Source organism: Prionailurus viverrinus, chromosome A1, assembly GCF_022837055.1.
Source record: "Prionailurus viverrinus isolate Anna chromosome A1, UM_Priviv_1.0, whole genome shotgun sequence".
Classification (NCBI taxonomy): domain Eukaryota; kingdom Metazoa; phylum Chordata; class Mammalia; order Carnivora; family Felidae; genus Prionailurus; species Prionailurus viverrinus.
The window spans coordinates 101,291,548-101,315,323 of NC_062561.1; positions in this window are offsets into that span (position 1 = coordinate 101,291,548).

Genomic DNA, 23,776 nt, shown 5'->3' on the forward strand with positions numbered 1-23,776 from the left:
CAGAGCATGAACGGGGGAGGGGCAGAGAGAGAGAGAGGGAGGCACAGAATCGGAAACAGGCTCCAGGCTCCGAGCCATCAGCCCAGAACCTGACGCGGGGCTCGAACTCACGGACCGCGAGATCGTGACCTGGCTGAAGTCTGACGCTTAACCGACTGTGCCACCCAGGCGCCCCAAAAGATGATTTTCTAAGGCAGAAAAAGACCCATAAATACAGAGAACAAAGCGATGGTCGCCAGAAGGAGAGGGGGAGGGGGAGGGGGAGGGGCAAAATGGGTGAAGGGAAGTGGGAAACAGAGAACGGGGCTATGGTATAGGACAATAACAAGGATCATACTGCTTAACACAGTGGGTCTCAGGAAAGCAATTTTCATTGTATAGAAATAAATACAGCTCTTGGGGTCCTCCTGTTCTTTGGAAAAGTTGACTTCAGTTCACTCTCAAAAAGTAAACAAATAAACAAGGAATAGATAATGTCTGTCAGCCTCATGGTCTTGATAAGGTCTAGTCCACATTGGTTCCTGATTAAAGGAGAGCCGCATTTTTGAGAGCCACATTGTGTATGTCTCTATAGTCGCACCATGATAAAAATCAAGCCTGGCCAGATTATAGAAGATCGCTATTTTTTGAAGTCGCAGCACATATTAATATAATAAATCTAGCTACCCCAGCAGATAAGATTGCAGGCTGGCAAGATTCTTTTTTGGTGTTGTTGTAATTATTATTATTTACCAAAATGGCAGAATTGTTTTTAAAGGTTTCTCTTTTGGCTGACCTTTGCAGACATACGAGATGTGTACCTATATGCTTAAAGAAATGCAGGTTTGCTCTGTACTCAAAACAAGTGTGTACCATATTGATGCTAGATATTTTCAAAAGCACGTGTATGCAGTATCAGTCTTTGGGCTTTTGCATTGCTTTAAAAAAGCTCCTCATGCCTGGATTTCTTTGACAACCACAGAAAGCTAGTACGTGGGAAAGCAGCCTTTGAAAAATCGTGAAGGTCTGTGAGTTGCATTCTGAAGTGCCAAAACTCAGGTGCCAAAAATACTTATGAAAACAACTGCTGTGCCAAAAATACACACATATTAAATTTAAGTTACAGAGTAACTCAGCAAGACACTTAAAGTAGAGTTTCCAGTGGCTCATGGGTCTCAGATAACAGTCAGGCAGTAATGTGAGATTAGACATATTTTCTTTTCTACTTTTCTGTTCATCATTGCTCTTTTATGAGTACAATAATATGTATTTGGGGCTAGAAAAAAGTTGGGTGATAATGAAATGAGAAAATAATGTTTGAGAACTACATTGGCTGGTCTTATACAGAGATGGTCCCCAAGGCCAGCATTGCTAGAAGACAGAAAAAAATATCCCTCAGGAGCCCCACACCAGTAAGCTATCAGAACTACTCTTGCCTTAGCCACAGAGGACCAGCTTTCACTTGTGTATTCATGCCCAGAGTTCATAGCATTTTCTTGGAAGCCCTACGGCTGTGTACCCAAAGTGGCAGGAAGATAGTCAAGCAGATAATACTGACACTCCTAAAGTTGATGGTAGTTGACAAAAACCTCCCAAACATAAAGCCCTACCACTGTGCTCAGCTCTGGTCTGCAAGGAGACTCCCTCGTGAACTCTAAAAGTTCCTAGGTGAAGCGAGAAGTTTAATCCTTTTGAGACTGATCAACTCAAGATTTTAACCTGCAGTTTATTAAGGGGTTATAGTGCGGGCATTCTGTACCTTGGCTCTGCAGTCCCTAGGAGATCAATAGGTAGTCTTAAGTGGGTCTAGAACCCCTGAAAACATAAGAAAAATTTTGTATGTGTGCGCATGCACACACACATACACACACACACACACACACAATGTGATTTTCAGTGGATTCTGAAATGAATCTATGCTCACAAAAAGTTAAGACCTATGGATCTCTAATCCCTAGTATCATTCATCTTGTTTGAAAATCCTGGAAGGTCTTGGGACAGTCGTCTAGCATTCTATGCATGGATAGTTAACTGCATTCAGATGATTCCCAAAAGTCACAGTAAAAGCTGGCACAGCCATGGTCGTAGCACAGGGATCTGTACTTGAAATACAACAGCGTGTCACGAATCGCTAAGCTAATTTCTATGGCCCTTCCGTTGTTTCTAAGATCAAGGTAGGAAAAAATAAACCCCCTGAATTTCACATCCACGTACCAAGGATGGGTATAACTTTGGTGTGAAGTGACCACCCCCCAAACCATCCTTCATAGAGCCGCCAGAACTACTGTCCTCAACCTAGTATCTGATCAAATAAGTTACCCCTCTTGAAACCTTGTAAGCACAGCTGTCTAACATTTACTATGAGAAGTTCAAACCATGGTTCAAGGTGTTCCGTGATCTGCTCCTGACATTTTTCAGCTTCATCTCCACTACTTCCGGTCTGGCATCCAGGGGTCCAGCCGGGTCGAAATGCCCGATGGCATGAGGCTTCCACATTCTGCGACCATATACACAGCATGGCCCTCTTTGAAAGTCCCTCTGCTTCATAAACTCCCTCTCATGCTTTAAGACACAGCATAGAAAGGATTCCTTGAACTTTGCCCGTAATGTGACCCATTTTCTCCCTTGTCCCTCAACTTGTGGCTGCCCCATTAGCTTTTATCTCGCTGCACCATATCTATTGGGTTGTAAGCTCCTTGAGTTCAGAAATTGTGTTATTCATCGGCTGGTCTTGATTGTCAGATACATGATAGGTAACCAATAAGTATTTAGTCAATTGGATATTCTGTGGGTGTGGGCAAATGAGAGACCCGTGCCAAGGGCCGATGTAGCATGGGAGTGAATAGGTGGCGCAAAGTGATTGCCGTACATCAAAACCACGACCTCTGATTCTGCAAGATGTTTGCATTCCACTGGAGCTGTATGATCCTCCCCCCGACCTGCTCTTGCATGAGATGATGGACATGGGACAGTAAGGAGGCAGGACACTTGGGTGGGTGTCTGCACTGTGAACAGATACACCTTTGCAGTGATCTACAGCCACAGAGCCTAGTCTTCAGGGAACTTCCTTTAGTGTACCTGGGAAGGACATGGTCCTTTTCTCATTCTCTGATACATACTTTCACCTCTCTTCCCCATATTAGCAAGCATTGGCTTTGACTCCAATAAAGTTCAAGAAGTGGAAGAAAGGATTAAAAAGAGAAGCTCAAAAGTTCTTTCTTGACGGTCCCATGATGAGATGGCTTTGTGGTTTCAGAATATCTGCCTAACATGTATTTAAAATATGACCTTTATTCTCTTGGGCACTTTCACAACTTCTGAGGTCCCCCTGGAGAGCATGTGATGTGATTACAACTCCAGCTACTGCTCTGCCTCAGGCCCATTTTTTCAGCATCTCACTCCCTGAATACCCCTGGGACCCCAATGCTTTCTCAGGCAGTCTTCTTGAACAAGATGTAGAGGAGCTTTAGTCCAGCTTTCTCTCTACCTGGCCTCTGTCTGGTCCAGAAGTAAGCTCAGCCATTCTTGCTGCCTGCCATTGGTGAGCATGTGCCTAGTTCCCCTCTGTTTCTGCCTGAAACAGAGTCAGGCATGGATTTTGCCCTCAGATTCCTCAAGCTTGGGTCAGACAGCACTCCACCGTGCCCTCCCAACTCCTAAAGACATTCCTAACATAATCCAGATAGAGCACAGTATTTTTCAAACCCTTGTAGGAGTAACCATGGTGTTCTCACTGCTGATACAAAGACTTTTACTTTGAAATATAGACCTGTTTAAACACCTGTCCTTTTTAGCTTTTTTTTTTTTTTTTTTTTTGGTCACATATTTTTTTTTTTCCTTTAGAGAAAGATTCTTTTCTGGTATTGATGAAAGAAGATGACTTGCTAACTTATAAAAGACACTGTTCCATTTCAGACTTTCAGCTGTCAATTGAGAAGTGTTGACGTTAGGATCCTTTTGCATTTTCCTTCACGTTCACTGAGGTGAAATGAATCAAGTTTCCACTTCCAATCCAAGTTTCCATTGGAGGTGGTGGTTCTTCATTTCTTATTTATCTACCTCCTGAAGGGTCAGTTTTGTCTTCTGACAGGAAAATTCCTTCCAATTAGTGCATATGGTCCACCTTTCAATGCTTATGTGGGGGCACCTGGTTAGCTCAGTTGGTGAAGCATGTGAATCTTGATCTCTGGGTTGTGAGTTCAAGCCCCAAGTTGGGTGTAGAGATTATTTAAAAATAAAATCTTGAACACTGATGTTTACATTCGTGAGCACCCAAACATTTTAGAAGAGGTGACATTCATTCTACTTATATGTCTCGTGAGACTTTAGTCTGACCCCACAAGTTCAGAATTCAGCCTAAATCAATATTCACATAGACTAGAAGGTGGAGTTTGTGACAGTGTAGCAGAGAAGCTTCTTTGCTAAAAGAACATAGGAATTCTACACAGAGTCGAACAGAAAACGTTTTCTTTGTAAACATCTAAGGTTACATGAAAAGGGGAATGTAGTATACTAGAAATGAAAAAGGAATACAGTGATTTTCACAGATGCTGTGGAGGCCAGGGGAGCATATCAGGCAGAAGAGGACCCTAGTGGGGCCTAAGGGTTGGAGGCTCAGGGAACAAGTTAGAGTTTTAACAACCACAAAAGGCCAGTAGAGATGGTCTGCTGTGCATGTAGAGCAGATAGCTGGTAATGAGATCTCCACTCTTGGCAAACGTGCATGGAACATTTACTAATATTGACCATATGTTAGCCCATTAAACAACTCTCAGTGAATTTCAGAGTATTACAATCTTACAGAATATGTTGTCTGAGCACAGGAGAATTAAGGTAGAAATGTGTAACCAAAAACCAACTATGGAATCCCCATACATTTTAATAATAAGAAAAATAACTTCTAAATTAGCAATTCAAAGAGGAAATTACAAGGGAAATGAGATGATATTTTTAAATGAATGTTAATAAAACATTACATATCAAAATTTATAGATGCAGCAAACACATTGCATAGAAATGCTTTTAATTTAGAATATCAAAAATATCAGAAAACTGGAAAGTCTAACAATCAAATAGCTAAGGACTCTTCTCAAGAAGTTAGAAAAAGAGCAGGAAATTAAACCCAAATGCAGGAAGAAGGAAGAAAATAATAAAGACAAGTAAATAAATAAAACATAAAACAAATATACAGTAGAGGGAATTATCAAAAACAAGTCAGTTCTTTGAAAGGACATGAAATTCAAAATAATCCTATGAAAACTATCAAAAAAATGAGAGAAATGCATAACCAGAGTCAAGGATGAAAAGGGAAACATTATTACGTATACTGCAGATATTTTAAAAATTATAAGTAGATAGCATATGCTTTGATATGTGATGAGAATGATATTTCACTTCTCTCCAAAAAACATAACTACAGTTTAACCATGAGAAAAACATTAGATAATCCAAACTGGAGGATATCCTACGTAATACCTGACCAGTACTCTTCAAAATGGTCGAGGTCATAAAAACAAGGAAAGTCGAAGGATGTGGAGTATGACAGCTAAATGTAATATGATACCCTGGATGAGATCCTAGAACAGAAAAAAAGACTTCAGGGAAAAACTGATGAAATCCAAATCAAACACGGAGTTTAGTTAATTAAATGTATCAATATTGGTTCCTTAGTTGTGACAAATGTGCCATAATAACATACAATGTTAGTAATAGGGGAAATGGAGTGTGAAATATTATGGGTAATCTTTGTCCTATCTTTGCAACTTTTTTGTAGATCCAAAAATATTCTAAAATTAAAATTATATTTAAGAAAAATTATAAAGGGCTACTATAAACTATATAATGCCACTAAATTACAAATTTAGATGAAATGGAAAAATTTCTGGAAATGCATAACTTATAGATACTCACATAAGGAGAATTAGAATATATGAACAGTCCTATAAATATTTAAAATTAGGTTTGTAATTTAAAACCTTCATAGCAAAACTTCGGGCCTGAGAACTGTACCAAATATTTAAGAAAGAAACCATGCCATTCTTGCACAAACTCTTCTAGAGAATTAAAACAGAGGGAATACTTTCTTTTTTCTTTTAAATTTTTTAATGATTCGGGGCGCCTGGGTGGCGCAGTCGGTTAAGTGTCCGACTTCAGCCAGGTAACGATCTCGCGGTCCGGGAGTTCGAGCCCCGCGTCGGGCTCTGGGCTGATGGCTCAGAGCCTGGAGCCTGTTTCTGATTCTGTGTCTCCCTCTCTCTCTGCCCCTCCCCCGTTCATGCTCTGTCTCTCTCTGTCCCAAAAATAAATAAACGTTGAAAAAAAAAATTTTTTTTTTTAAAAATAATAAACTTTTTAATGATTCTTCATTTTTGAGAGACAGAGAGACACAGAGAATGAGCAGGGGGAAGGGCAGAGAGAAAGACACAGAATCCGAAGCAGGCTCCAGGGTCTGAGCTGTCAGCACGCAGCCGGATGTGGGGCTTGAACCATGAACTGTGAGATCATCACCTGAGCCAAAGTCAGACGTCTAACCGACAGAGCCACCCAGGCGCCCCTAGAGGGAGTGCTTTCTAGCTCATTTTTATTCTATAAAACTTGACAAGAACATTATAAGAAAGGATCATTGTACGTCCATATTACTAGTAACAGACACAAAAATCTTAAACAAGAGCCCAGCAAACTGAATCCAGTGATCTATAAAAAGTTTAATCCAACACAACAAAATTAAGTTTATTTCAGTAACGCAAAGTTGGTTTAAAATTTGAAAATCAGGGGTGCCTGATTTCATTTGGTGGAGTGTGCAACTCTTGATCTCAAGGTTGTGAGTTCAAGCCCTACGTTGGGTGCAGAGTTTACTTAAAAATAAAATCTTTAAAAAAAATTAAAAAATGAAATAAAATTTGAAAATCAATCTGTGTAATTCATCATATTGATAAAATAAAAGAGACAAATAATGGAAGCATCTCAACAGATACAGAAAAGCCCTTATTTATGATAAAATAGATAAGCTAGAAATAGAAGAGAACTTCCTTAATCAAACATAATTGTAAATATAAAAATAAGAAAACTATAGATAAAATATTCGAATTGAGAAGTAGGTTTACAAGCTCACTGGATACAAGCGCAATATACAAAGTGGAAGTGTATTCACACAGACCAGGAACAAGCTGTTAGAATTTTTTTTTTAATTGTAAGATACCATATATACTAACACCAAAAATTCCTAGATACCTGGAGATAGACATATTGAAAGAAGATATAAAAATACTGCACACAGCAAACTATAAAATATTACTGAAGTAAATTAAAGGAAACTTCTGGAATCTGTGTGGAGTTAATTTCACTAGCGTGGGAGGTAAACATTTAACTTAATTTTTTTTCCAATTAGTGTAGCACATGTTTTCAGCACATTCCCTAAAAATTCCTTTGCTGATTTGCAACATCACATTTCTCATACACCAAAATTTTATTTATTTCTGGGGCAGTTTCTGGGCTTGTTCTGTTGATTAGTCTAATCCTGGATTAATCATAAATATTTAAATATGATAACCTCATAATAGACTTCATGATTCAGTCAAGCAGTTCCATCATTGCTGCATTTTTCTAATTCCTTGGCCATTTCTGTGTCCTTACTTTTGGAGATGAGGGTTGGAATATCTTTGTTGGTTCTTCTGAAAATACCAGTAAGAATTTGCACTGAAATTGCAAAAACTAATACAATTTTAAAAAATAAAAAAATAAATAGATAATTAAAATTTTTTTTTAATTTTAAAATTAAAAAATAAAAATAAAAGAAATAAGACAATCTATTGGTTATCCAGAAGAGGCGAGGAATTAAAGCCTGTTTATGATATTGACTTTTCCCACCACCCAGTAATACATAGTATATAACTCACTATTTTTGGCAACCCCGTGGTAAAACGTGTTACTACCCATGATAACACATGAACTTGAAATTGCTAAATCTTTCTTTGCGATAAGAATGTTTCTTAATTCATGGAAGATTTTGTTTTAGAATGTCCTAGTTTCAAATCACAGCTCCATCTTTTTCTAGCCAGGTAACTATGCAAGGTAGAATTAATCTCTCTGAACTTCAATTTCTTCCTAGAAAATCCTTTTTCCAGGGTTTCTCTGAGACTTGACAGAGACTCTATATAAAGTACTTAGCACATTGCAGGGCACATGGTTCACATTCAGGTTGTACTAGTGTGATAGAGCCCCTCCCTAAGGAAAGTGGTGAAAACCTCAGGACAAGAGAAGGCAATCTGGCTATTGCATGTGCGTGACCTTCCTCACGACCTTCCTCACGACCCTGCCCATTCAGACTGTATATTACCATATATGGGAGACCAAGGAGCAAAAATTGTACAAAAGACAACACACACACACACACACACACACACACACACACGTCGCTGCACTTGGGGCTCAGCCTTTTGGGGTCTTAGCCCATTGAGCCCGTGCCGGCACAAACAAAGCTCTTTCCTGGAAAGAAAAGCCTCGGTGTCTGCCTCTCTACTCTCTACACACTCTCTGTGTGTAACTGTCCTCTACGCTTGTCGTCATTTGGTTGCTGTTGTTGCTTTTATTCTCCATAGCACCTGGTTCAACTTCTTCTGCATGAAGGCACTCAATAAATATTGGCCAAATGGATGTTGTTAGAGAGAAAACCATGGGCCCAAAATGGCATCCCTTAGGCCAAGTCTCCAAACGAGTTTAATATCTAATCTAGATGCAGTTTTAACCTCCCCCAGAAATGAGGTCTTAAGTCAAGTCAGGAATTTTCTGATAAGCGCCAGTGAGGTCATCTATCCCATGGGCTCTTTCCATCCCCCAAAGGAAGATGAGGTCATCTGCATGATAAGCCCCCCTGCTCTCCCCACTCACCCCAAGGGAAGGTGACCTTGCTGGGAACAATCCTTTTCTTTTGCTAATAATCTTCTTGCCCTGCCCTCCTTCCTGTTAAAACCTTCCATTTTGTACAACTCCTTGGAGCTCCCCTCTCCTTGATAGATGGGATGTGGTGTGATTCATCAATTGTTTCCTAAAGCCAGTCACATCTCTAAATTCACTCAGTTGCATTTTGTTTCTTAACAGTGCATACGCATGCATTGTGACCAGTGACATTTGAAATGAGGAATTAAAATTCTCTTTAATCCACCTGTGATTTTATAGAAATAATGCAGGAAGTGAACCATGCGCTTTCTCCATAGCCTGAAGGAAAATGCACTACAACTTGGCCTTCTCTTCCCCAGGTGGTACTTCCAGACATGTAAGTGGGGCTCAAGTGTGGCAACAATAAATTCCTAGCCTAAAAAAAACTGAAAAAAAAAAATACTGCACACAGTATTAAAAAGGGGAGGGGAGGAGGAGGAAGTCCCTGGCTGGCTAAGTCAGTGGAGCATATAGCTCTTGATCTCAGGGTTGTGAGTTCTAGTCCCATGTAGGGTGTAGAGATTACTTCAAAATAAAATCTCTTTTTAAAAAAGTCCCGTTACTTTTTCTAAAACAAACTTCCATAAAAACAAGTTTAGAGAGAGGGGCGCCTGGGTGGCTCAGTGGGTAAAGCGTTTGACTCTCAGTTTGACTCTTGATTTCAGCTCAGGTCATGATCTCACCTTTCCTGAGTTCAAGCCCGGCATTGGGCTCTGCCGTCACAGCAAGGAGCCTGTTTCAGATCTTCTATCTCCTTCTCTGCCCCTCCCCAGCTTACTCTCTCTCTCTTTCAAAAATAAATAAATGCCTGGGCGCCTGGGTGGCTCAGTCGGTTGAACGTCCGACTTCGGCTCAGGTCATGATCTTGCAGTCTGTGAGTTTGAGCCCCGTGTCGAGCTCCATGTTGACAGCTCTGAGTCTGCTCTCTCTCTCTCTCTCTCTCTCTGTGCCCCCTCTGCTCATGCTGTCTCTCTCAAAATAAGTAAGCAAACTTTAAAAAATTAAAAATTAAAAAATATGTGAAAATATAAAAACTATTCTTGGCCTTTGGTCTATACAAAAACATGCCAGAGGCTGGTTTGACCTGTGGGTCATAGTTTGCCTACCAGTGATCTAAAGGCAGGGTAATATGGTAACTAAAAGGATTTGTAGAGCACCTGGGTTACTCAGTTGGTTAAGCATCCAACTTCAGCTCAGGTCATGATCTCTCACTATGTGGGTTCAAGCCCCATGTCGGGCTCTGTGCTGACAGCTCAGAGCCTGGATCCTGCTTCGGATTCTGTGTGCCCCTCTCTTGCTGCCCCTCCCCTGCTCGTGCTCTGTCTCTCTCTCTGTCAAAAATAAATAAACATTAAAAAAATTTTTTTAATAAATAAACACCAAAAAAAAAAGGTTGGGGGGAGGAAGTTTAGAGGGAAATATATCTTATTTGGCCTATCTTGGAGATAAAAAATTCACTTATTTCAAAAAAATGACTAAGACTTACCAGAGAGATTCATTTATTTTTGCCTACAAGCCAGTCGTGAGGACTTAGCTGTTACCACAGACAGAAAGCTCAGACCTTGAAAAATATATGACGATCTGAGGAGGTTCAAGTGAGAGCAATGCGGTCATGAACGGAGGGCTTTGCTAGCCCTAATTCCCTGGGCTCCTAACCGAGCAGCCTTCTCGCATCCTGAGCGTATCTTCACATTAGGCGCCAGACGGTAGCACCACCCCCAACAGAAAACCCTCGGGTTCATTCTGTATTCAAGGTGGGCTGCTATGGAACAATTTGTTTCACAACCAAAAGTTGACAGAACAAATCCAAGACATTTCTGTGTACATGTTTACATGTGCAGCGATTGGCATCCACGGTGGGTCTGAAGGTGTGCCTGAAGTCCCTTATGCTTTTTGTAACATTTTCAAATTCATTGCTGTCTTCCAGATGACAGGAAATTCAGGTCTGCCTTCCTCCTGGGAGATCTTTATTCACAGACAAGTCAAAAACCCTTGACAAAAGGCAACCAGGGGAACTTGTTGACCTTTTAGCTGTCTGGCTAACATCAGTGCAAGTATTGTTCCCTGATAAAACAAGAAATTCAATTTAAGGGGAAACTTAGAAGGCATTTGAGGGCTCTCATTTTAGTTTACCTCTTGGGCTGTCTTTCAAACGGACCACAAATGTAAATAAACAGGAGCTGCCTTTCTCATTCCACGGAGCCAGTAACAAATATCTGACCTCACAGCTTGATGTAAATGAGACATTGTCTTTTTTCTGATTTCTTTCTCCCTTCAGCCATTTGTTGAATTTTTTCTCACCCTTTCCCTCTCTCTCTCTAACACACACGCACACGCACACTAATTATTCACAAGCTAAAGCTTCATTTCTTTGGCTCGATCCTTTCTTTTCTTGCTACCGTATTATTTGTTACAGCTTGGAAAGCTCTATTCTTTAAAAACGAAAAGAAAAAAAAAAAGAAACAAATCACATCCCAACAATGCACTCTCAAATATTCATTGCTTGTGTGATGTGTCCACAAGGAAGATTTAGCTAATCTTTTCTTTACATGGTGGCTTATTTAGTTTGTAATCATTTTTATTTTACCAGACATCGTATAAGCAAAATATGCTTCTCGATTAGAATTGATGAAACATTCATTCATCCAACGATTATTAAGTGTCAGGCACTGTGCTACAGGTATAAAGTCCAGTAAGACAGAGGTGCTAAAATGCATGAATTGCACTCGTAACTATAAAAGGAAACTCCCCTACATGAAGCACTCACAGAGTATTCAATTTCTGCTTAATAGCGTCTCATATTCCCATAATTTCTACAGAGACTTCACATTTGCACCAGTCCAGCTACACTCAGCACTTTGAAGTAATCTAATAGTTCCATGTGCTATGGGGGTGCCTTGAAAGACAGTGGAAGAAAGAGGAAAAAGAAGTCATTTTTAGGTCTATCAAATCTTACTTTATGAAAGTAGGTTTGAAATGCTTGCATGACAGAGTACAGCAAAGCATAATAATGGGAGAGAATCTGAGAGTCTCTGGAAGTCTCTAGAAGGGTCAGTTACTAAAAGGGGCTGTGCTCTGAGTGCCTGCCTTAAAAGATTTCTACCTCGGGGCGCCTAGATGACTTAGTTAAGCCTCCGACTCTTGGTTTGGGCTCAGGTCATGATCTCTGGGTTCGTGAGTTCCAGCCCAGCATCGGGCTCTGTGCTGCCAGTGCAGAGCCTGCTTGGGATTCTCTGTCTCCCTCCATCTCTGCCCCTGCCTTGCTCTCTCTCTGTCCCTCTCAAAAATAAATAAATTGACATAAAAAAAAAAAGATTTCTCCCTTTCTTCAGCACAAACACTGATGGTGGAAGAGGGAGATTTACTTTACCTTCTTTCTTTTATTTTTCTTTGTTTTTTTAAGATTTTATTTTTAAGTTATCTCTGTACCCAACATGGGGCTCAAACTCATGACCCCAAGATGAAGAGTCACATGTTCTACCGACTGAGTCAGGCAGGCACCCCAACTTCTTCCCTTTACCTTTTTTTTTTCAAGTTAATTTTTGAGAGAGAGACTGAGAGAGCAAGTTGGGGAGGGGCCTAGAGAGAGGGAGAGAGAGAATCCCAAGCAGGCCCCGTGAGTTCCAGCACCCCCAACTCCCCTCCGTGAGTGTCAGCACAGAGCCCAATGAGGAGCTCGAACTCAAGGCCCGTGAGATCACGACCTGGGCCGAAAGCAAGAGTTGGACACTCAACTGAGCCACCCAGGTGCCCCCTTCCTTTTACCTTTTTACTTTCCGTTTCATCATGTCTCATTTGCTAGGATATAATCGCTTATCCTAGTCTCTGACAACCACAAAAAAGTCTTAAAAGCACCCAGTGGTAACAGCTAAGCTAGAAAAGAAAGATTTTGTGGTTGGGTCCTCCCAGTGAACCCACTTCTTTGAAGTCAAGAAAATGCATTGAACAAGTGGGTACATCGTCATCCCCTTTGTGTTCACTCCAACTCAGCCCCCAAGAATATAACTCCAGGCCAATGCATTAAGCTGGGAGTGACCGGAAGGGAGAACATGGGCCAGATGGTAAGTTGACTCTTGTGGACTTTTGCCATTGAGTGACTCCTGAGGGAAGCCAGGCTCTCAGAACTCGTCTGCCCCAGCACAAGACAGCAAAGGAGAAACTGAGTGAAAATACCCATTCATTACTATTTACATATTTCAGTCCCTGATTAAAATACAATTCCAGAGAGGCCTGGATGGCTCAGTCAGTTGAGCATCCGACTCTTGATTTTGGCTCAGGTCATGATTCTGGGGGTCTTGGGATTGAGCCCCACGTTGGGCTCTGCACTGACAGCACAGAGGCTGCTTGGGATTCTGTCTCTCCCTCTCCCCCTCTCCCCTGCTCACGTAGCTCCGCCCCAAAATAATTTTTCTTAATTAAAAAAAAATATATATATATATATAATTCCAAAAAGCCATGGCCATTCTACTCTCATCGGAAAATTCTAGAATTTCTAAGCATAATCCTGAAGGGCTTGTCACAAAGTTGTGATTAAGATGTTTGCATGGCCCCAGTCACATGACTTCCAGCTCAGGTTTCCTGTCACATCCGTTCCGCGTACATCCTGCAGCAGCCTGGTCTTTGCCATGACCAGCTCATGCGGCCAGATACCTGGCAGAGTGAAACCTCAGACCTGTTCTGGGGAATTTACCAGGAGGTTTCAATACCAGGAGCTTTGGGATTGGCTGTTTTTTTGTTTTGTTTTGTTTTGTTTTGTTTTGTTTTGTTTTATCTTGACTAAGAAATACTTTATACCACAATCTAGTGCATGTACGTGCGCGCACACACACACACACACACACACACACAGAGTCCTAAAACTGAAACAAAAACTCCACCAAAAAATCGTAGTTCAACTTACAACATGCATTGAACACCAATTTTTTTTTTCATTTTATTCTATTTGATTTTTTAATTTCTGGTTTTAAGCCATTATGTTGATTTCAAGACCCACTGGCACACCATCTGTGCTATAAAAAACAATCTTCACCTATCCATCTACTCACCTACCTCCCAACACATGCACACGCACACCCCTAGCTTGCTCTGTACAGTTTTGAGACTGCTGATAGATACTAAGTCCGTGGAACAGAGTGAAGCTGTATGACATAAACAGTGAGGGGCACCTGGGTGGCTAAGTCGGTTTCAGAGTCCAACTTTGAATCAGGTCATTATCTCATGGTTCATGAGTTCAAGCCCCGCATTGGACTGACTGCTGTCAGCACAGAGCCGGCTTCAGATTTTTTTTTTTTTGTAATTTTTTTTAACGTTTATTTATTTTTGAGAGAGACAGAGACAGAGTGCAAGCAGGGGAGGAACAGAGAGAGAGGGAGACACAGAATCCAAAGCAGGCTGCAGGCTCCAAGCTGTCAGCACAGAGCCCGATGCGGGGCTCGAACTCACGAACGGTGAGATCATGACCTGAGCCAAATCGAATGCTCAACCAACTGAGCCACCCAGGCACCCCCCACTTCAGATCTTCTGTCCCCTCTTTCTGCCCCTTCCCTGCTTGCACTCTCTCTGTCTCAAAAGTAAATAAATCTTTAAAAGAAAGAAGAAAAGGGAGCACCTGGGTAGCTCAGTCGGTTAAGGTTCCGATTTCCGCCCAGGTCATGATCTCACCATTCATGAGTTCAAGCCCCATTTTGGGCTCTGTGCTGACAGCTCAGAGCCTGGAGCCTGCTTCGGATTCTGTCTCTCCCTGCCCCTCCCCCACTCCCCCACTTGCACTCTGTCTCTGTCTTTCCCCAAAATGAATAAACATTAACAATTTTTTAAACAAAACAAACAAAACAATGAAATGCCTACCACACGTGAAACTTTCCACGCCCGCTTAGAGGTAGACCGGGATACTCAGAGCAGAATTTAAGATCCTTTTAATGGGAGTTGTGCAAAGGGCACAGGGCTTCACTCTCTAGCTCTCTCTACTGTCTACTCCTAGATTGGAAGGAAGAGTATGAATCCGCAATGCCTACCCTATTGTCTCTCTCTGGTTTTGCCCCCACCCTCTCTCACACCGTGTGGATGTTTGCATACATGTGTGCGTGTGTGACATGACTACGTTTTCTCTTTGCAGTAAGGCTTGCATCTGAGGTCACACCTTCCATCCTAGGTGACACCTATAATTAACCAACCTGTTGAGTGCGTGTATTGCCTTTCACAATAGCTGGCAACCTTTATAGCTCTGGCCCTGGGTGAGCCCTGCCAACTGTGTGTTTACATAGTAAATTACATGATCCTTTCACAGTGGCTTCACCACAGTGGGGGTCAAGGTTGCAACAAAACTACCTACTTTGTTGGGGTAACAAAGGATAGGAATCACAGTGGGGTTCATCTTTGTATTTCCCAAGTTGGGCTCAGAGCCTGGGAGGTAGCAGTTGCTCAATAAATGTTTATTGAGTGGCTAGAGTGGGGATGGAGGGAGTAGGTAGATGGATAACACTTAAAGCCCTTCCTACATCCTTTGCCTCAACCAGGCTGAGGTTCATAGGACAGTCTCTCAATGGGGAGAAATCTGCCTTTTAGGGAAATTGTTTTATTCCATTTTAATTATTTGGACTTCTTTGTAACTACTCTGTACTTGTAAATTAGGACACACAGGACTACAAATGTATATTCGTTTGTTCAACAAATGTAACTGTGTCCCCACTATGTGCTTAGCCCTCAGCTAATGAAATCCCTGCCTTGAGCCCTCGATATCTATTTGAAAGGGATCAAAGAATTAGTCATATGCAACCCGTATGTGAGATTCCACATCCAAGCAGATTGTGGGATTCCCTGCTTCATCCACCTTGGTGATCACCCCAATCTACCCCCCCCCACCATGGCCAAGGTTTTCTCAGTGATCCTGTCCATAGGTAAGTCCACTTTTGTTTGAAGAAACCATCACAATGGGATTCAAGTTTAAGGACACTTCTTCTCCCATAGCCCTTTAAACATGTCCCAGCCTGAGACGATTACAATGTCTAAATTTTAAATAAGGATTTATAGTTTATAAAAGCAGTCATAATATCCATCACTATGCATATTATAACCTGAAACCAATAATGTATGTCAATTATACCTCAAGAAAGAAAGCAGTCATATAAATAATCACACTTAATCCCCATAACATTTCTGTGAGGTAGGCGGGATCCTACAGGAGCAGAGTGACATTGTCCAGCTCTTTTCTTTGCTGGTCTTAATTCCAGTCCTTGGCTTTGGTGAAGTACAACTTTGTTCCTTGTACTGGTTCCAGGGCTTCTTAGTATTGTTAGTAAATTGCTGGATAATCTCAGCATTGGCCAGCTTCTGACATCAGCCAACGCTTACTCCTCACAGCCTTCTACAGTCTTAGGAGTGTTAATTTAATTTCCCTTCCATCCATATGGCCCTGTTCCTATTTTTGAGTCAAGCCAATGTATATTGGCCATCTCTACTCTAAAGTGATGAAATATGGTACTTAATGAATCATGTGCAGAGCAAAGATACCACTCTCGTGGGGTTGTATTCTTCTAGAAAAACATACTAAAGAAAAGGAATACTCGCATGCATATTTCACTGAGTATTTATTTCATAAGAGAGAGCAAGAGATTCAGAGAGATTTGTGTAAAAGAGCCCCCTAGGAGGGAGCAAAGGGACAGGAAATGTGGAAGAAAGGAATGAAAACATCAGCCCGTCAAATTCCACTGAGCCATCAAAAGAACAGGTTAAATGCTAGTGAATAGAGCTCTTTCTTCCTATACATGATGCCCTCGTACTGACCCCATCCTGAATGGAGTTCAGTGTCCTCTGTATCTACCAGTTGTGGGGGATATTTCTACCACTGTTAAATTGAACTATGAGTCAACTTGAGCTGGAAAACTTCAGGTATAATGATCCTGAATTGGCTAAGACAGTGTCTGAGCATATCATGCCCTGCACGGACTTGTCCTCACCCACTGGGAAATTGACTCCCTCGTGTGATGCCAGGCCCTGTAGTCCTCGTGTGGAGAATGCATTCTTTTGCAGTGGCCACGAGAGCCATTATAGATACGCTGTCAACCTGTAATGGCCAAGTTTAATAGTCTGCTTCGAAGTCAGGTCACAGCCTTGTAGCTGAAAGGGGGAACTGCCCTTTCACATTGGAGTGGCGGGTAGGTACACCGGAAAAGGATGAAACACGTGGGCAGACAGCTGATTTAAAAAGAGTCAAATGCCCTTTCAGAGCTATTGGTTTCTTTGGCTCTACAGCCTTTTCTTTTTTTTTTTTCAATGTTTATTTATTTTTGAGACAGAGAGAGACAGAGCATGAACGGGGGAGGGGCAGAGAGAGAGGGAGACACAGAATCGGAAACAGGCTCCAGGCTCCGATCCATCAGCCCAGAGCCTGACACGGGGCTCGAACTCACGGACCGCGAGATCGTGACCTGGCTATAGTCGGGCGCTTAACCGACTGCGCCACCCAGGCGCCCCTCTATAGCCTTTTCAAACTCTGCATTTTGTGGAGACCGTAGGGCAAGGAATAAAAGTCTAGTCAGGTAGGGGTGCCTGGGTGGCTCAGTCAGTTAAGCGTCTGACTTTGGCTCAGGTCATGATCTCACTGTTCGCTGGTTCGAGCTCCGTGTCGTGCTCTGTGCTGACAGCTCGGAGCCTGGAGCCTGCTTCGGATTCTGTGCTTGTCTTTCTCTCTCTGCCCCTCCCTTGTTCACACTCTGTCTCTTTGTCCCTCAAAAATAAATAAACATTGAAAAAAATTTTAAGAAAAAAAGTCTAATCATTTATTCTCATTCGATCGGCTACTCTACGTTTCCCTAAAAGTTGACTCACTTGGCTCCAGATCTTACTTCTATGGTGAAGGAGCCATATTGTTTCCCTGCCACCCTCAGGAATCTCATGCAGACAAAACCCTACCCTCGTTGTCACTGCATGAGCATAAGCCTAGCCCACTGCACTGCATGTGGGAAGTGGGGCTTGTACATTTCTGCAAGACCCTCAGGTGAATTTTCTATGAAGTCAACGAAGCACAAGCTTGACCACCACAAAGCCCTGGACTTAACTTTTCGTTCATAATTCTGTATCAGTTTGCTTAAAGAAGGCCTCCAAATCGATAAACTTTAAATTCCAAAGACCTGGGTCTAGTTGTTGCAAAAACAAAGTCACTGGAACAAAGAATATAAAGATATTCTTACCCCCAGTAAGCCTCAGCACCCATACTTGATGTTCATCTTTTAGTGATATTTACATGGTGACTGAAAGAGAAACTGAATACTTAAAGTGTTTGTACCCTGTGGCCTGAAGCCCCATCCCCATTAGACTTTCTCAAATAATGATCAATCCAGATCCAGGAAGCCTCTTTGGAACAGGACAGGTATAGAAGTTAACAGAGAAGATCAGATAGTTCTCACTTTTTCATGTGGGATTTCAAAAGACGGGCTTCTTCCCTTATGAGTCCCCTTTCATTTGCTAACATCACGGTCAGTGCACAAGGCTTACTCGAATTGGCTGCTAAGATCCTAAGTGATGTGAGAAAGTTGATTGTGGAGGCAAATGTCCTCAAAGGCAATATCACCTAGCTTCCGGTTTCCTTTACTGTGAAGAGCCCAAGTGCCCAGTTTTTTGTTTTTGTTTTCCTTTTTGTTTCTTTAGAACAAGCCAATTGCCACCGGCAGCCTATTCCATTTGAAAACAGTAGCATCAACTGCAGATTGGTGAAAATCCAGCTGCAAGTTCCTATCTGCCTTCAGATACAAAAAGAGGTAAAAGAGGCACTTTGATTTTCAAAGAAGAGGTGTTCGTGCTTAATTAGAAGTCAGTGAAATCCAGGGAGACTCTGTAATTATTTTAAAGAACCCTTGTGTGAAATCTGCAGTACCCTTGTGAAATATGCCACTGTCACAGCTGCCCTCTGATGAGGCTTGGGTTCCAATCTGTGCCTCTCCAGCAGTCTGTGCGACCATCGCTGCCAGGTGGCATCAGCCTTCTCACAGCGTCCTCCTCCTGTCTGCCATGAGGGAATAAAGCCGCATCTCCCTGGGAAGCTTCTACTGGTGGCTCAGAAGAAATCTGTCTGCGGAGAAGAGATGGCAAGCGTCCTTGGAAATGTGAATTATTGCTGTCATCAGCACATTGCCTCCCCTTTGTATTGAACCTTTGACATTGAAACAGTTTGCTGCTACGTAGTTTCGATGTGTGTCATTTGCCTTGGGCTTGCTGAACTATGGAGCTTCGGAGCTAGTTGTATGTGGCTTTGTGGGAAGCCGAAAAATCTTCGGAGACTGCGTGGAAAGGAAACCGGCAAACTGATACTCAGGGAAGTTGCCTGAAATGTTTGCAGTTACCAATTTATTATTTATTTTAAGAACGTACCCCCAGAAATAACTATTCTAACTGAACTAACGCTAAAATGAAAATAACAAAAAATTGACATCTTTGCTACTCCAGAGACAAGTAGACAATCCTATCTATGCTTTACCCTTGGGGGTAAGCATATCCTCAAAGAAAGAAAAAAGAAAGCAAAGGAAAGGAAAGGAAAATGCTGAGAGCATCTGTTTGCTTCGGCCTGCATCTTCTGTGCTCCAGGGACAGTGTGGCAATTGTGCTGACAAAACAGAGTTTATGGACGTAAGTCATTTGTGCCAATATAGCTTCTGCATAAAGCTGTGGGTGCAGTTGGTGACTGAGAAACCAGCCATTTTGCAAGAAGACATGTTTTCACCTTCAGAAGATCCTCAAAGATTTTCCCTCAACCTTTCACTATTAAATAATCCATATTTGGCTGTTTTTTCTTCCTAGACCATCGGAAAGACCTTGAGGCGATCCTTGATCAATTTATATCCCAACGTCGTATGACATTGAGGAAGAAATTTTGAACTGCTCCAAAAATCACTTTTGAAGGAATTACCTATGATGGTAAGCATTTATAAAGCAGAGTAAATACATAAGGTTTCTACCTACACTAGTGCTCCCTAGCCATCATATGTGACCATTAGGGAAATACAGTACTCACAAAAAACAAACAAACAAACAAACAAACAAATAACCTTAATCCTTTGGAAGAAAGTTTAAGCAGCCAAGTCGTAAAGTCATTTTTCTTCCGGTGGCTCTGCATCAACCCTCCCAAAACAACATTATTTTGTGGGGTTTTTTTTCCAAATGTTTTCTTTCTTTTGACTTGAGGTTTTTTTGTTTTTTTTTTAATATGATGGAGAAAGAAATGTAATCCAAGTGCAAGATAATAGAGAATAATTCATTTCCATGACTGTGCTTTGTTTTCCTTTTCACATCTGTGACAATCAGTCTTCAATACATACAGTGCACTTAACTCATAGAACTGATCTTTCTCTGCAGGGAGGGGACTGAGGGGAAGGTGAAAACGCACGGAGACAAGCACTCTCAGGGCCCTGCTGGGGCCCTTGAACTTTGCTCCCTTCCTGCCTTCCTTGCTTCCCCTGAGCCCCAGCCTGATGGGTCCCAGTCCCATAGAATTGACAGTCAATCTGCTAAACTCACATTCAAGTAGCTGTTATTTTGTCTAATCACAACCGTCAGGTGACAGTTAATTCCTCGCTCTCCATTCCGGTGAAAGATAATGATAATGGGAGGGCTCTCTTCTCAAATTCTAACTACAGACTAAGAATTATGCAAATACTTTCTATCCTATATGGGCAGAAAACTCAGGCCATTTATGGGGTGCCTGGGTGGCTCCGTCAGCTAAGCGTCCTCCTCTTGACCTCTGCTCAGGTCGTGATCTCACAGTTTCTGAGTTTAAGCGCCACATCAGGCTCTACGGTGATGGCAATGGCCTGGGGCCTGCTTGGAATTCTGTCTTTCGCTCTCTCTGCCCCTCCCCTACTATACTCATGCGCGCTCTCTCTCTCTCTCTCAAAATAAATAAATAATCTTAAAAAAAAAAAAAAGAGGGGTGCCTGGGTGTCAGTTAAGCAACTGACTTCTGCTCAGATCATGATCTCGCAGTTCGTGAATTCGAGCCCTGCTCTGTGCTGACAGCTCAGAGCCTTGAGCCTACTTCAGGTTATGTGTCTCCTTCTCTCTCTGCCCCTCTCCCTCTTGCATTCTCTCTACCTCTCTCTCTCAAAAATAAATAAACATTAAAAAAGAGAAAAGAAAAGAAAAGAAAAGAAAAGAAAAGAAAAGAAAAGAAAAGAAAAGAAAACTCATGCCATTTTTACTGAGACAGTTTTCTTCTTAATTTTGTGTGGAAATTATCTTGTGTGCCAATTATTGTATGATCCTGTTTTCCTAATGACAATAGATGGTTGATGTCAAAAACTAACTTTGACTACAAGATTCAGGATCACTTTTTCTCATCATTGTGATTAAAGCGAATGACAAGACCATGGCTTTCAAAGCCTTCTACATTCTTACAGATTCTTTCATTGGTCCATATTCGTGCCTTAGTTTTGACGCTGAAACCCTCTGTTTAGATTGACCTCTACGCAGAATTAGCTCAGGCAAGTGACGATCCTTCTGTACTTTGTGTTACCTGAATAGTGATCAGTTATGAAAAGATAACAATCTTTTTCCTTTTTTGTTGTTGTTTTTGTTTTTTGTTTTTTGAGAGCAAGAAACAGTGCAAGCAGGGGAGGGGCAGAGAGAGAGAGGGAGAGAGAGAATCCCAAGCAGGTGCTACACCCGGCACAGAGCCCAATCCAGGCTCCATGTCACGACTGTGAGGTCATGACCTGAGCCAAAATCAAGAGTGGGACACGTAACAGACTGAGTCACCCAGGTGCCCCAAAAAGTTAAAAATCTTTTGCTCTACCCAGATGTTAACTAATATTGAAAGCATTTAGAAAAGATGACAGCCTTAAAATCTTGTGTTTAACAATACGTATCAAATTATGGTTTGAAAATTTATTGGGGCACCTGGGTGGCTCAGTCGGTTGGGCGTCCGACTTCGGCTCAGGTCATGATCTCGCGGTCCGTGAGTTCGGGCCCCGCATCCGGCCCTCAGAGCCTGGAGCCTTTTTCGGATTCTGTGTCTCCCTCTCTCTCTCTCTCTCTGCCCCTCCCCTGCTCATGCTCTGTCTCTCTCTGTCTCAAAAATAAATAAAAACATTTAAAAAAAAAAAAAAGAAAAGAAAATCTATTGCTAATATCACTGTAAAGTCTTAGACAGGACCTTTAAGGCATGGCTTATGTGAGAAGTTACCATTGCTTTTCAATCAAAGCGTAAGGGCTCAGTCCAAGGCAAAAAACATAAATGATCTTTTCTTGGTATGGTGTGTTTATGAGGCAAGGATTGTGGAGAGAAATGCTTGGAGGTTCATTTCTGAGGCATTTCAGAAAAACTAAACAGAGGAGTCCTGGACTGTTTTCAGATGGGGAAGAATTCCAAATTATCCTTTACAAGGGTGGGCCTCACAACCTCCAGTGAGGGCTTGTCTTCTTGTTTTTAGATAGATCCAAATCTTAGTCACTTGTCCTTTTCTCCAGAATCCACCTGGAGAATCTTTCCTTTTACCACATCATGTTCTTCCTCAGCATATTCAGTAGATGCTGCTACAATACCAGGGGTAAGAATTCATTCTACATTGACCATAGCTTGAGTGGTTATAGGCTAAAAGAAATTGTCAGCAATATAGACAGGGTTCCAGCATAGGAGATGGGAGAAAAGAGGCATCTCCCTGCTCGGGGTTGACGCAATGCTCCTCACACCTCTCAGGCTGCAGGGAGACCAGGTGAAACACTGTCTCCATTCCTGACTCCCAGCCTTCACGTCAGGTAGAAGCTTCTAGAAGATCCCCCCCAGCAGAAGCACGGGCTCTCTGGAGACCATGGTGATCTAAACTGTGGAAAACACTATCCATCAGAGAGATGAACAGGCCCCGAGAGCAAATCCAGCAGAAGCCTCACCACTTTTTTCTTTTCTGAAGACACCTCAAAAGCCTTCTCTCATCGCTTACAGAAAGCGGTAAATTAGGTCAGCAGGCTCAGAATGTGGAAGGCTCTGGCAGGCAGGGCAGGCTGAGTTACTGTCTTCTGTAACCTTCCCTCTCGCCCAAGAGTCATACATAATGGAGAAACAGGTAAATAAGGATTAAATACCTGATGTCTCTTTTCTCTTCTTTCTGTCCTTTGATTACACCACTATTTTATTGATGATTCCCCAAAGAGAAGAAAACGTCCCTTATGTGCCATTGCTTTTGTAAATTGTTAAAGAATCACAAAAATGAAATACTTCACAACGGGTTTTTCTCTATTGCCTCTTTCCTGCTGTCCTGACCCTTTAAAGTGATGGTTCACCTGCACACGCTCCCCTCCGCCACCGCCACCCTCTCCCCCTACCTCCCAATAAAACTGGCCTTCATCTCACTGTATCTTATTTCCCAAAGGAGATCAAACGGATCCAAAGTTGATGAAGGTTGGTGTTCACCAGCCCTGTGTCCGTGTTTTGCTCTACATAATACTGTTTTATGTCTCAGGGGCAGTGTTTAAAGTAGACAGAGCACATTTCTTTGTTTTGTGTTTGCGTAAGAATCGAGTAAGCAGCTCCACACCATGAGCAATAAATAGAGAAAATGCAAACAGCTCAGGTTTGATTTTTTTTTTTTTAATTTCTATTTTAGGTAGGCGTTCCACACCCAACATGGGGTTTGAACTCACAACTCTGAGATCAAGCATTGTATGCTCTACTGACTGAGCCAGCCAGGCACCCCAGTGGTTTGAAAGATTATATTCCCAATGGCTTGGGTGGGAGGAGGGGTGAGGAGAAAATGCACATCGGAATTATCTGGGCAATCTCTCAAGGTTTCACAATTCTTTGCCCAAATAAGTAATATTAGACATAAGGCTCTCTTGCTCTGAATCTCTTTGGAAGTTTCTAGCATTTCATTTTTTTCCT